Source organism: Artemia sp. Qi Xiang Cuo, chromosome 20 (genome assembly GCF_049724085.1).
Source record: "Artemia sp. Qi Xiang Cuo chromosome 20, ASM4972408v1, whole genome shotgun sequence".
Lineage (NCBI taxonomy): Eukaryota > Metazoa > Arthropoda > Branchiopoda > Anostraca > Artemiidae > Artemia > Artemia sp. Qi Xiang Cuo.
This window is the reverse complement of record NC_142813.1, coordinates 39,138,433-39,151,705: the sequence shown is the minus strand read 5'-3', so window position 1 is coordinate 39,151,705 and position 13,273 is coordinate 39,138,433. Positions and strand designations below refer to the sequence as shown.

The following is a 13,273-nucleotide window of genomic DNA, read 5'->3' as shown; positions in this document are numbered from 1 at the left end:
CTACTATAAGCTGGCTACTGGCTTCTATATATCTGAAAGCATTTGAAATTTAGATTATCGGCTTTACAAAGAAATTAAAATTCGGCTCCTGGTTAAGAATAAAAAACGGAAGAAATTTAAAATGGGATTGGTAATAAAAGAACTTGTTTTTTTTGTCAATTACATACTACCAATATTAGGATATAGTTTATAATGTAATAATAATGATTAGAAGTGTAAGAATTAGTATAATTATTATCATTAAGGTGAATCACTAATTTTCTTCGCGCTCAATTTTTGTCAGAGATCTGACGAATCCTGATGACGCCACTGCTTATCAACTCGCATTGCTTGCTAAACTCGGCTCATCAGCGAGATCATGCACTGATTGACCTTGCTCCCTATTGGCCAATGAGTTAACGCTACCTAACAAGGAACAGTGGTAAAGTAAAGTGATAACATCATTGGAAGTCCCACGAAGGACCGAATGGAAAATCGAACTAATAAAACGTAAATATATACGGAATGGGTATTAAGGAGACGCAAATGTAGGGAATGGGTATTAAGGAGACGCAAATGTACGGAATGGGTATAGTTCTAAAATTAAATGATAATGATTATAAATGAAATCTTATTGTAATAATAATGATTAAGAACGATTCCTAATTTTAGGTGCGCTCAATTTTTGTTAGAAATCCAACAAATTCTTTCGACGCCACTGCTTAGTAGCTCGCAGGGATAGTAAAAACCGGCTCATCAGCAAGACCACGAAACGATTGACCTTGATCCCTATTCGCGAACGAGTTAACGCTATTAAACAGGAAACAGTGGCAGAATGAAGCGATAACCAATTGATCTAATCAAACAGTTCGTGGTAACGAACTGTTATCGTGGAGAGAATCGGCTCAATATTAATTGAAACTCTAAAAAACGGAATTTTGATAACAATAGAGGCTTCAAAAGAATTGGCTTTTTTATGCTGATTCCAAATATGTTAAATTCATTAAGTTTAATGTTACCCATCAAAAGCTATGAGCGTGCGCAAATTATTCTGATTTTCGATAAAGGGGGGAAACATCCCCCAAAAGTCAAATAACCCTATTGAAAATTGTACGATCAGATTCATCGTATGAGAGAGCCCTACTGCAGAGTTTTCAAGCTGTCATTTAAAATAAATTTGAAATTTTGAATTTTTTGCCAGAAAAAAGATCACGGATGCGCATTCATTTATTTATTTCTTCGTTTTTCCTTTTTTTTTGTTAAGCGCAGAAGTGATTGGTATTGAATAAATGGTCCTAGAAGATTGGGAGAGGGCTCATTTAAGCGGAAACTAAATTTTCTATTGTCCTTTTTAAGTGATAAAAATTGGACGGACTAGCCCCTCTCCCACGCCCTCTTTTTCCACAAAGTCGTCCCATCAAAATTTTAAGATAGCCATTTTGTTCAGTATAGTTGAAAACTCCAGTAACTATGTCCATGGGGATAATATGACCCCCTCGCCCCCAGAGGAAAAGCTGCAAGTTATGAAATTTGCCCATTATTTATATATAGCATTTGTTATTGGGAAGTATGCAGACATTTTTCAGGGGAGGGGGGGGGGTTATTTTCTACGGCGAGACTTTAGCATTCGCATGATAGTTTTCAGGGGTGAAATTTCCAGGCGAAATTTTATATCGGGGGAATTTGCTAGAATTCATATACAAAACTTGGTTTGTTTGTCTTACTTCCTTGTTGGCGACCCCATTTTACATGTGGAAATGCTCTGGAGGAAGTGTTCTGATGCTCTGGAGGAATGGAGGGGATTGTCCATGGGAAGTTTTCCGCGGAGATGGAATTCTCTGGGGGTTTTTACTGGGGAGGACTCCCCATGGGATAAATTCTCCATGGGGGAATTATCACCAGGATAAATTTTCTGCGGGAAAAAAACTTTCCACTGGGGGTGGGGGAGGATTCCCTGGAATTTGTTTTCAAAAAGGGGGAATTCCTCCATGGCCTGAAAAACGATCAGAAATTAAATAAAGAACAATTCTTTTCTCAATTTAGAGTGCGCTGAGGAGTATTTTTCAGGTGGAACCGACCACAAGAATTTTTTTTTTTTGGGGGGGGGGAAATTCCCAGCAAGGATGAAATTTTCCGATGGTAATTTCCCAGAGCATGGATTTTTTGTCGGAGAAACTTTCCATGGAGGAATTTATCGTTGGGGACGAAGATCCAGATCTATGGACAACGGCCTCTGCAAAGGGTTGCCTCTACCCTTTCGGGGTACCTGCAAAACTGGGGACCTTGCGGTCAACTCTATTCCCACTTGAGGAGTGGTGCCCCTCGAGGAAATTATAGCCTAGAAAACGACACAGCATTCGGACGGGATTCTGACTAATGGACAATTCTTCTGGGCTTGGTATGTTTTTACGGGTGTTTACAGGCTGTAAAACCTCTTCCTAACAAATTTATCTACTATGGGCTTCTGCCTCGTAGCAGCATACTATTTGTAGGCATGAATAAATAATGATTAGGAGGTAATAGGCTTGAGATTGTCTGTGCAGGATTTTGACTCTCGTTGATAGAAGAGCATCGCCAAGTGCTGAAAACCATGTTGTGACCAAGATGGGCCCCGGATTGCACAAAGCCTCCATTCATGGAGGTCCCAGGAACTTCTTGCTGTCGGGTTCTAAGCCGGCTTAAGCACTTCGGTGTAGACTTGAGAAGATATGTGATCCCCGTCCTGCACTGGTATCCGGGATCATTACTTTTCCTGAGGCGAAAATAATTTCAATGATATAAAAATATGAAAATTGGAACTTGGAAAGTTACGACGTTAAAAAATGACCATCGTATCGACATTTTGACCGACAAATCCAGACGAACTGGACTTAGTAGGAGTTTCAGAAACTCATATGCCAGGGGTAGGAAGCTTGTAATTAGGTGATATAGAATTTGTTTACTCAAGCAGGAAGGATGGGGTACATAGACAGGGAGTAGGGCTCATGATGAATAAGGAAGCTGCTAAGTCTTGTTTAGTCTGTGAAGGTATTAATAATAGAATACTAATTGCTCATTTTATGACTAAAATGTTCAGGGTATCAGTTATAGTAGTATATGCTCCTGTAGAATCGACTGACGGAGATACTAGTGACTTAGATGAATTTTACTTACAGTTACAGGAGCAAATAGAAAGGATCCCAGGTAGAAATATGATGTTTTAACTAGGAGATTTTAATGCCCAGGTCGGTAGAAATAGGGATAGATGGTATCCTAGCCTAGGTAAATTTGGTGTAGGAAAAGAAAACAGTAATGGATACAGATTTTTGCAATTTTGTAGGTATAACAATCTAGTTATAACCAATACGGAGAAATTTGGTCATAAAATGGCTGACAAGTTAACATGGTATTCACTTGGTGGTAAGACAGCAAACCTTATTAATTATGTTATAGTAAACCGAAGACTGGTAGGATCAATACAAGATACTAGGGTATATAGGAGTGCTTTTATTGCTGTTAAAAGTAAATACCACCATCTATTAGTGTCAAGGTTTAATTTAAAGCTGAAGTATCGGAAGGGTAACTACCTCCCGGGAAGTTATGATGTTGGAAGACTCCAGGATGACAATTTGAGGGAATCTTTCCAGGAACAGTTGAATACTAAACTTCAGAGTTAAAAATTTGATAATGTGGAAGATGGTTGGAATAATTTTAGAAAAATAATTTGTGAAGTTGCTGAAGTAGGGAAGAAAGCTATAACTGCAGCTAAGAATATCAGTGAAAAAGCTTTATGTTTAATAGAAAAGGACAAAGGCTTTGTACAACAATTATCTTAGTGATAGATCATAGGAAAATAAAAGGAATGTAAAGAACGTGGAGAAAGCATTAAAATATGAACTTAAGGGGGGTGTGAAGTGGAGGTCATGGATAAAATTGCCGAGGATCTGGAAGATGCAGCTAGACGGCATAATAGTAAAATATTTTACTGGCACGTTAATAAATTGATACGGAGTAGTCAATCCGGACTTGGCCAGTTAAAGATAGGAATGGGGCCACAATTAGCGATAAGGAAAGAACTATAGAGAGATGGGCCGAACATTTTGAGAATTTGCTCAACCGAGATAGAGTTGCAGGAAAAGATGTAGAGGAAAATGAAAAAGTTTGTGATACCTTGGATGTGAAGGAAGATTTGTTTTGTGAGGAACAATTAGCGACAGTGCTAAAAGGATTAAAAAATAATAAAGCTCCAGGTGCTAATACTATGGTAAATGAGTTTATTAAATATGATGGCTTTGAGGTTAGAAATAAGTTACTGAAGATTATGAATATGGTCTTTGAAAAAGGAGAAGTACCTAACGATTTTAGGAAAGCCTTAATTAAGCCACTTTATAAGAAAGGTGATAAAAGTGAGTGTGGTAATTATCGAGGCATTAGTCTGGTCTCTGTAGGTAGTAAATGACTTAGGGATATGATACTTTTTAGACTGAGAGATGCCATAGACAAAGTTTTAAGAGAAGAACAGTGCGGGTTTAGAAAAGGTAGAGGATGTGTCGACCAAATTGTCACACTTAGGCTAATAATTGAGAAGTTCCTGAGTTGTCAAACACCTTTGGTCCTCAGTTTTAGAGATTATGAGCAAGCGTTTGATTCTGTTGATAGAAGAGCTTTAGTAAAAGTTTTATCCCTGTATGTTATACCAGACAAATATATTAAAGTGATTAGTGCTATGTAGGAGAATAACACTGCTGCGGTTAAGGTAGGAAATGAGGTTAGCAGCTGGTTTTGTGTCAAATCAGCAGTTAAGCAGGGTTGTGTTCTATTCCCTTTATATGGATTATTTTGATGGACTTTGTCTTAAGGAGCAAAGGTAAGGCAATTGGAGACCACGGAATCAAATGGGGAGGAAAAAGTCTCCTTGACTTAGATTATACTGATGATTTATGCATCCTAGATGAAAGTGTTAGCAAAATGAACGAAGTTATAGAGGTTTTGTAAGTTCAGGGTGCTAGAATAGGTTTGAAAATTAATGTTAAAAAGACTAAGTCACTAAGGCAAGGAATAAGTGAAGATGAAAAGGTGACGTTGGATAATGAAAAAATTGATCAGGTGGGTAGCTTCACTTAAATTGGTAGTATTATTAGTAAAGATGATGGAAGCAGTGAATATTTTAAAAGTAGAATAGCCAAGGCTCAGGGCGTTTTCTCAGTAAAAAAAAAGTTTGGAAGACTAGGAAGACAAGTCTGCAAACCAAGATTAGAATATTAGAAGCTACAGAGATGACAGTGGTCAAATATGGCTTTGAAGCATGGACACTCAGAAAAGCAGATGAAGATTTGCTAGAAATTTTCCAGAAAAATTGCTTAAGGATTGCTCTGGGTACCCGGCTGACTGACCCTATTTGAAACAATAGGATATACGAAAAATGTTTTTAACGCCGGTCTCTTTGACTATGATGACAGAACAATTTAGGTGGCCAGGCTACATTGTATAGATGAAATATGACATAATGTTGAATATTGTTCTTTTCGGCTAACCGTCTAGGGCTATATAGAAAAAAAGTCGTCTGCGTCTGGGGTGGGAGGACGTCATAAAGAAATATTTAAAGGAAATGGGAACTTCTTGGGCGGGCGTAAAAAGTGAGGCTTTAAATAGATTGGGATGGAGGAGGAGCGTGCGTAGCTGTGTTGGCCTCGGGCGGCTTGGTGGTGCGGTGAGTTGTTAGTAGTAGTAGTAGTTTGGGGGAATAATTGGCTTGGGGGGGGCTAGTTGCCCTTCAATCACCTTCGACTATTAAAAAGAGCACTAGCCCTTTGAATTTCCAATCGAATGAGCCTGTTTTGAAGTTTCTACGACAACGCCTTCTATAAAAAATCTTATATGCCCCCAGGACATAACTTAAAACCCTTGCCCTGAGGGTTGTGGGGGAGTGTCCTCCTCAAAAACATATTTTCTATCTGGAAATCAACTAAGCTGAACAAAACGGCTATTTCAAAATTTGATTGGATGTGTTTGGGGGAATTATGGGCTTTGGGGGGGGGCTTGTTGCCCTCCAATCACTTTCGACTATTAAAAAGGACCCTAGAAGTCTCGATTTACAATCGAATGAGCCCCCTTTGAAGTCTCTACGACGACCCCTTCCATATGAAGTGCCTCTGGGAAAAAAAATAATAATAATAAATAATAAAATATCGGAGCCGTATGGCCTTTACTATAGGCAACGCTGTAGCGTTGCCTCTGATACATCTCGTTTTTCTTTTGGCCTCTTAAGAATTTAGTGAGTTCAGTTGCGATATTTTAGTGGAATAGTCCTCATTTGATGAAGAACATGTCATGGGATTGTCCAAATCTTTCGAAGGTTGTAATCCAACTTTTCAATTATCAAGCAGAAAAAGCCAACTAACTCTGAAATATTCCTTATATTAATCAATTATAAAAACAATGTCAATCGAAAATGACCAGCAGCTAACTTTAAAATTGGTTCCCAGAAAAAGTAATTTTAAAGACAAGTAAAAAGCTGTATTCAAGCATAAAATCAGCATAGTCACATAACAATTCAAACTGAAAACGAGGGAGAAAAAAATACTACCAATAAATATAACAAATGGAATTTTGTAGCTTTAACAAATGGAAATCATTAAGACTTTAGGGAATAAATATCAGTATATGTACATAAAACTGTCAATTCACACTAGTTTTTTTTTTACAGTAAAGTATAAATTTTGTTCTGGTCTTGACAAAGCATGGGGGTCGTTAACGTGGTGAAAAACTTAAGAGCCAAGCCATGGCTAATTAGAGTAAAGCCAGGACAGATAGTCTATGTGAGAGGGAAAGCTTGTATAACTGCAATAATAAATGTGAATAAATGTGAGCCATTTGAAGACGATTGGAAACCAAAAAATTATTCAAAGATTTATGACCGACCATATCTAATGGACTTGCAGGTAAGTGGGCGACGGAGATAGTTCATACTATATGAGCTTTGACTACAATGAAAGCCTGCTAGAGTTGCAATGGGGTGCTACTGAGATTTTTAAGTTGACTCATGACGGACCATTTTGAAAACATTTATTATTATCTAACAAAAATAAAATCAAGCCACACTGTTTACAATTCAAATCGTTTCAATAAAATGCAAATGACATTAAAACTGTATAAAGGGTTTAAGAGGGAGGAAGGAAACAGCACTACTCCTATTTATAAGCCTTTATTAGTATTGTGATATTGCTTTTCGATAATAATTTAAAATAACACATTTAAAATAATTCGATAACATTTTTTTCGATAATAATTTAAAATGACCTCTTATTCGAATGGCTTAGCTGTTTTACATGTCAAAATAACCTCCTTTATTTGTATTTATTCATTCACTGGATGAAAAATTATCCTGGTTATTCTTCTGTCTTTTTATTTCTTCGTCTCTTCGTCTTCGTTTTTCGCGGAAATGGTAATTCATTGTAAAATGTTATACAAGCAGAATGGGCGTTATAAATAATAACATAAAATGCTGAAATTTCACATATTTGATGGGATTAATTAGTGCAAATAGTTCTTTTATATAAAGGAATTTTGACAGATTTGTTAAATAAACTATTTTTATTCTTTTTTGTTCATTCTTTCGGAAGTAAGTGGATTTTTTTAGATTCAGTTGGTGAGTCATTGGAGCATCTTTTAACACTTTGTCAGGAACCATGTTTGGGATTGCTGAGTTGTGGTCATACTTGCTCTGGTAAATGTGGGCAGTGCTTCCAAGGTCGTCTGCATTTGCAATGCAACGAGAAATGTGGTCGTCAGTTGGTCTGTGGCCATATTTGTGAAGACAATTGCTCAGCCACTTGCCCTCCCTGCAAAGGAAGTTGCTTGGTCAGATGTCCCCATAGTAGGTGCAAAAATAAGTGTAGCCAAATGTGTTTCCCTTGCTTGGTAATTATAGTCTTTCATTATTTGTTCAAAATGGTTTAACTGCGACTGAATCATCGTGTAACTGAACCCCATGCAACTTAACCCATGTAACTGAACCCTTGTGCGTATGACCCCGGGTGCAACTAAATCCCCGTTTTACGGAACCCTTGTGTAACTGAACCATCATGTAACTGAACCCTCGTGCTACTGAACCCTCGTTTAGCTCAACCCCATTCAGCTTAACCCTCATGCATGTCAACCCCTGTACAACTAAACCCCGTCCAACTGAATCCCGTGCAACCAAACCGTCGTGCAGCTCTACTCCCCGTTTAACTGAACCCTTGTGCAAATCAACCCTCGTTTGACTGAACCCTCATGCAAGTGAATGCCCGTTCAACTCAACCTCATTCATCTGAAGCTTCATGCAACTTAACTCCCGTGCAACTGATCCCTCTTTTAAATAAAATCTTCCCATTAATGGTGATTCAGGAATGATAGCTATTATTTAAATCTGTTGTTATAGTAAAAGTTTATGGCAGAAATAAATTTAAGGGAATTTTTAAAAAGAGGTAGAAGATTTGACGACTCTTCATTTTTCTGTTACATTTCTCCAGTACTAATAGGGAACTAGAACATAGTGTTAAGCTGTTTAGTGTAATTTGAAAGCTAATATTTGTATTTATGTGCTTTTAATTACATGGCTTATGTGGTTTTAATTTACGCGGTTTTAATGTCATTTATGGAGTACAAGGACTTGAAACCATAGAAGATCTTACTGAAATCTCCATGATCGAAAACCCTTAAACTTGGGTTCAAAACTCCCCGCTTGAATACTCCCCTTCCCAGTCACCTTTGCAAGTGAAAAAAAAGAGGTTTGAAAAGACTACAAAGCTGATTCGTTACATGCTAGTTATTTTCATTTCAAGACTTAAATTAATTACGAAATAAAATTCTTGGGAATTACGAAAAAGTGCTTGATACCCGGATGTGTCTTCTTCTTCTTTCTTTTTTTCACCGAACGTTGAAGAAGACTGAAATGGGTAACCATCCGAGGTTATCGAAATTAGTGATCTATTTCTCCCGTCTTATAAAGGTGAGTAGAATTTCCTGGTTGATCTCATGTGGAATGACCCAAACAAAATGCTTTTATGTAGCTTCAAAATCAAACTGAAAGAGCTTAGAGAATTGGGTATAAAATCCGAGTTTTCACTCAGCCTTTGGCAAGTCCTTACCAGAGCACTAATTTAAAACCTCAAAATTTGCAATAAAACCTAAAAACAGTTTATCAAGCAATGATTTTTGTGATTAACCTAGTTTCTTCAGTTTGGAAAAGTTCTGGGGCTACCCAAACTGGCAAGAATAATAATAATTTATTTGGAAACCCTTCTTACAAAAAAAGAAAGACTGAGCGTAAAAAAAAACTACCGACACAAACAAATACACAACACATCAAAGACTTCGATAAATTACTGTGATAAGATCGAAGACCAAGGATAGTTCGAGGGTTCGAAGTTGAACGAAGGTTCAGTTTAATGGGGCAGTATTATCCTCTTAGGCACTCCAAGCAGGCCCATATTCCATTACTACAAGCGGAGCCCTATTCCAACATTCAGAGGGGTGCCCTATCCTATTAATCCGAGCGGTGCCCTATCTCAATTTACAAGTCTCTCGTAACCAGTGAAAAATTTCTACTAGATTTTTTTCCCAAAACAATTACTCTCGACGAAACTTCAATGGTTACAAACCGGCCCATAATGTTATCACAATTTTCAAGGCGATAAGAATAATTCTTGGAAATGCTTGCCATCTACATAACCAAAGTCATAGATATTGTTATTGTTAACTTCAGTAATAGATGGCGACATGTTTTCTTTTTCAACGACACCTTTGTTAGCTTCGAAGCAGTTTTCTATCGATTTTATGAAATTTATGTCTGATGTATGAAATCGAACGTGAGACTCATAATTTCCTATGATAAAAGAATGACACGTTATTCGACTGAGCAAACAAGTCGTTGATGATATTATGTCGTAAATGGTTTGTACATTCTTTGATTCGTATAAAATTGTTTTAACAGTTAAAAAAATAATGTGGTTTGTGTAGGCATTTCATTCACAGTCGTCCCGTTTTTTAAGGATTTGCCCTTTTTCTTACATGCATTCAAAAACGGTTCGTACATTCCTTAGCTCATATAAAATTGTTTTATCAGCTAGAAAAACAAAGTAGTTTGTGTGGGCATTTCATGCCCGTTGAGCCGTAATTGTTATCAATGATCTGTTTCCAGGCATCTGTTCGGCATCATTCCGAGAATATGCATACCACGGTGATTTGAGATGCTAACTGGACAGACTCATTCTTGTGATGGTTAATGAAACTTGTTTCGATCTCTTTCATTTGTATAAACAACTAACAGCTAGAAAAAAAGTGGTTTTTATGGGAATTTCATGCAGTTGCCCCGTTTTTAAGGATTCAGCCTTTCTCTTATATATATTCAAAAATTGTTTGTTCAATCCTTGATTCATATAAAATTGTGTAACAACTAGAAAAACAAAGTGGCATGTGTGGGACATTACATGCAAAATCAAACTGTCGACCATTTTATATGCCGTCAAAAATGGGTCGTACATTCTTTGATTTGTCCAAAATTGTTTTAACAGCTAGAAAAACAAAGTGGTTCATATGGGTATTTCATGCAAAATTGCCCTCTTTTTTATGGAGTCAGCCTTTTTCTTACATATATTCAAAAATGGTTTGTAAATTCTTTGATTTTTATAAAATTGTTTTTAAGACCTAGAAAAACAAAATGGTTTGTGACAGAATGTTAGAAAAAAGGTGGAATGCTTAAAAAACGGGACGACTTTGTATGAAATGCCACAAAAACTACTTTGTTTTTTCTAGCTGTTAAATTTTTTATACGAATCAAAGAATGTACAAACCATTTTTTGAAAGCACGTAAGAAAAAGACCGAGTCCTTAAAAAAACAGAGTCGACGAAATGTCCACACAAAACCATTTTGTTTTCTAGGTGTTCAACAATTTTATACAAATCAAAAATTTACAAACAATTTTTAAATGCATGTTAGAAAAAGACTGACTCCTTAAAAGGTTGAATCTTTAAAAAATGGAACGACTTTTCATGAAATTTCCACACAAACCACTTTGTTATGCTAACTGTTAAAATAATTTTATACAAATCAAAGAACGTACGAACCATTTTTGACGGCATATAAAATGGTCGACAGTTTGATTTTGCATGTTATGTCCCACACATGCCACTTTGTTTTTCTAGTTGTTACACAATTTTATATGAATCAAGGATTGAACAAACAATTTTGAATACGTATAAGAGAAAGGCTGAATCCTTAAAAACGGGGCAACTGCATGAAATACCCATAAAAACCATAAATACCATTTTTTTTCTAGCTGTTATCTGTTTATACAAATGAAAGAGATCGAAACAAGTTTCATTAACCATCACAAGAATGAGTCTGTCCAGTTAGCATCTCAAACCACCGTGGTATGCATATTCTCGGAATGATGCCGAAAAGATGCCCGGAAACAGATCATTGATAACACTTACCAAAAATCCAATTTAGAAATTGACTGCGCAAATAACTTGTTATGATATTGTGACGCTTGACATCAGTTGGCCAGCGTCCTAGAAACGATACATTGATTGCCTTAGAATGTATTTCTAAGAACATAATATCATCAACGACTTATTGGCTCAGTCGAGTAACGTTTCATTTTTTTACCATACGAAAACAAGGGTCTCACGTTCGGTTCATACATAAGACTTACATTTCATAAGATCAGTGGAAAACTGTTTCGAAGCTAAAAAATGTGTCGTTGGAAAAGGAAACTTGTCGCCGTATATAACTAGTTAACAATAACGACATCTATGACTTTGGTTTTGTAGATGGCAAGCATATCCAAGAATTATTCTTATCACCATGGAAATTGCGATAACACTATGGGCAAGCTTGTAATCATTTTAGAGTTTCGTCGAGAATAATTGTTTCCGGAAAAATATTAAATCTCGTAGAAGATTTTAGTTGGATGCAAGGGACTAGCAACTCCAATAGCACATTGGGATAGGGCTCTACTCGGAATGTCGGGATAGCGACCCGCTTGTAGCAATGGGATATGGGCCTGATTGGTGTGCCTAAGGGGATACTACTTGGGGCTGAGTGGCACGGGGGTTCATTTAAAAGGGGCTGAGTTGCATAGAGGTTCAATTAAATGGGGATAAGTTCCCCGAGTGTTCAGTTAAATGGGGATGACTTTCACGGGTGTTCAGTTAAATGAGGCTAAGTTGCGCGGGGGTTTAGTGGAACGAGGTTTCAGTTTAATGCGGTTGAGTTGCACAGGGGTTCAGTTGTGTGAGGGTTCCGTTAAGTTGAGTTGCACGGGTTTCAAGTTAAATATGGGTTTAGTAGCAAAAGGGTTCATTTGCGTGGGGGTAGAGTTGCACAAAGATTCATTTGAAAGAATGGGTTCGAGTGGACGGGGCTTCAGTGGAACGAAGGTTGAGTTTAATGGGATTGGGTTTCACGGGGGTCCAGTTAAACGAGGGTTCAGTTGCGTGAGGGTTCAGTTATGTTCAGTTTTACGGGTATCAGGTTAAACGTGGGTTTAGTTGCAAGAGGGCTCAGTTGTCTGGGGGCTGAGTTGCACGGAGGTTCAGTTAAATGGGTTTCAGTCGCACGATGGTTCAGTTACACGAAGATTCACTTGACAGGAGTTGAGCTAGACGGGTGTCCAGTTACACCTGGGTGAGATGCACGAAGGCTCAGTTACATGGGTTCAGTTGCACAGAGTTCAGTTACCCGGCATTAAGTTACACGAAGGTTCAGTTACACGTAAATCTTCAAAAATATATAGATTCTAGAGTCTCACATAAATTGTTGCAAGCCTGTAGCATAAAAACTATTGGAGCGGTTTAAGAAAAGCTTGTTTTGCTAGCCCTATTCAGGGCCACTCTGAAGTGGTGCTATCAAGCTCTTCGTAACCCCAGTATAAAATAGGGCATCGTGTTGCGCAACAAGTTCTATGTTTAGAGTTTGGGAAATTCTTCAAAGAAGGAACTTAAGCGTGTTATGATTTTAATAGGAATTCAAATTAGGGTCACTTTTCCCGGTGTCACTAGTGCCACTACTCCCTGGTGTAAACCCAGTTCTCACTTCAGTGCTACCCGGCAGAAACTAATATTCAAGAGAAACTTTATTTTAATTTCTTACAATTTGGTTTTCTATTCTAGATTTTTTCCTCAAAACTAACAAATAAAACTTGTGATTGTCACATTGATTTCAATTGGAGGAGTTTCACGGTGGGGAATTACCCCCTCCCTTCTGGATTTTGAATAATACTATTTGGAGGTATTTTTATTGAAAGTGATTTTATTGGTATATTTTTTT

The 13,273-nt window shown here is 37.3% G+C and overlaps 1 pseudogene across 1 annotated transcript in view; it reads left to right on the top strand.

Annotated features, from left to right (window-relative positions):
* Nucleotides 1–13,273, top strand: part of LOC148940178 (NFX1-type zinc finger-containing protein 1-like) — a 171,224-nt pseudogene that overhangs the window by 114,862 nt on the left and 43,089 nt on the right. The window contains exon 13 of the transcript XR_016143460.1: nt 7,598–7,878. The product of XR_016143460.1 is annotated as an NFX1-type zinc finger-containing protein 1-like (transcript). The remainder of the gene's footprint in view (nt 1–7,597; nt 7,879–13,273) is intronic.